Below are 1,883 nucleotides of genomic sequence, written 5' to 3'. Positions count from 1 at the left end.
GAGAGAGAGAGAGAGAGAGAGAGGAAGAGAAAGGGTGTGGGTGGTTCTCAAGTAACAAGAGAGGACGTATGAATCAGGAGAGATAGATAGACAGAAAGAAGGAAAGCGAAGACACACACACACACACACACACACACTCACTACGACTACGACGAGGAGGAAGAAGAGAAAGAGAGACGGAGGAGTCAGTCGATACGTCTGCCAGCGCGCACGGCAAGCCTGTGAAGCCTCCGCCCTCCTCGGTGTCCCGTTACATGATTGACGTTGTTACCATGGCGACGCGTTGCTCGAGCGCGACGCACGTAATGCGAACCGAGAGGGGTCGCCGACTCGACCAATGGAACTTGAGACCAGACATGGTCGCCGGCAAAAAGGTGTACACGGCGAAACTATCGCAAGCAAAGCCGAAACCCCAGCGCTTGGCTTCTTCTTTCAGCAGTGTGTGGTGTAGTGTTGTTGTATGTATATTTTGCCGACCGCGCAACGCACAGCAAACCCCTCGTGCGTTATTGTGTGACTAGGAGCTGAATCTAATCGAGAAGTTGACTTTTCGTCTACCGGAGAACGTTTTGCTTGCTAGGGCTGTGGCTGTGCGTACGAAAAGATTACAATAGATCTATAGTATAATATTGCTCATCTGACTGGTCGGTGTGGTACGTAAGCAACGCCACGTCCAAGAACAGCTACATCACAATAACAACGCATGTGTAACTGCAATAATACTGTAGAGGGTTTTGAACCGTATTGTTATACAAGGAAGTGACACGCCAGTGGTTTTGTTAAAGAGGAATCGCGGAACTAAAACTAGAACGGACGAAATTATGACCCCCTGTGTTGTAGTTTTCTAGGAACGAGTGCCAAATCCACGTCGTAACCACACCCTTTATCCTTACCGCTCCCTGTGTTTAGCTAAAGGTATAAAATTGTATTTTTGTCTCGAAACGCAAGCCTGTGCCAAGAACTTTTTCTCCTCAAAACCACAACGTAAGGTGTCCCTTGCGATATGATAACCGCTGAGGTGTACCGGAGGATGTGTTTATGTCTATTTGACACAGCGATCGAGGGTTTTTAGTGCTACGTGAGGATTATAGACACGCAAACGCCTTCCTGGTAAGCTATCCTGTTTTTGTTTAGCTTTATCTAAATCTAATCAAAACGCTCACAGGGAATTTGGATAGGCCTAGTAGACTGTCCAAGATTTGTTTTGATATTTATTTTCTGTGGAGGATAAGGGCTTTTTTGGTTTCGTCAATCTATACTGTAGATCTATGGCATATATATTATATAATTTTGTATATTGAATTCTTTTTTTCTTTCTTTGTTTTGACGATGAAAAGGGAAAAAAATACGATAACAAAACACACAAAACGAAAAGTGATGTGCTGTTCTGCAGTAAGTCCTATCGTTGGCACACTTCCTGGGAAACCACAATGTTTCTAGAACTGAAAATATTTTTACATTAAAGATTTTGTTGAATAGTGTTAAGTGAATGGCCCAGATCTCCAGCATTACCGTACCAACAAACAAATAAAACGAGAAGCAGCATGCGCGTGCAAATAAACTGGTCCGTATGTGTGTAGCGCTGTTCCGAACCAATCCATGAGAATGTATGTGTTATAGATCTAGTTTTCAATATTGTCTGTCTTCTGAGATCATAGTATGTTTATGGACAGTCTCCGAAAAAAGTTCCGGAAATTTCACTGTCCATTCCAACAATGTTTATGTCCAACTTTGCCCTAATCATGATAACAAATACTAAAACGCCCTTGAACTCAAGCCATAATTAGAGTCTTTCTAGTCCACAGTCCAGTTCAGGTTTATACTGCCGACACTTCTAATTACGACCCCCCTCCCCTTTTCCACACGCACACGCACGCGCACAC

At 43.8% G+C, this 1,883-nt stretch overlaps 1 protein-coding gene across 1 annotated transcript in view; it reads left to right on the top strand.

Moving 5' to 3' along the window:
* The window catches only part of LOC101864261 (solute carrier organic anion transporter family member 4A1), a gene marked incomplete in the record, with an annotated part of 19,034 nt that overhangs the window by 7,759 nt on the left and 9,392 nt on the right, over positions 1–1,883 (top strand).

The sequence above is a fragment of the Aplysia californica genome, unplaced genomic scaffold (genome assembly GCF_000002075.1).
Source record: "Aplysia californica isolate F4 #8 unplaced genomic scaffold, AplCal3.0 scaffold00838, whole genome shotgun sequence".
NCBI classification, from domain to species: domain Eukaryota; kingdom Metazoa; phylum Mollusca; class Gastropoda; order Aplysiida; family Aplysiidae; genus Aplysia; species Aplysia californica.
The sequence above is the reverse complement of the archived record's forward strand: the minus strand, read 5'-3'. Positions and strand labels throughout refer to the sequence as shown.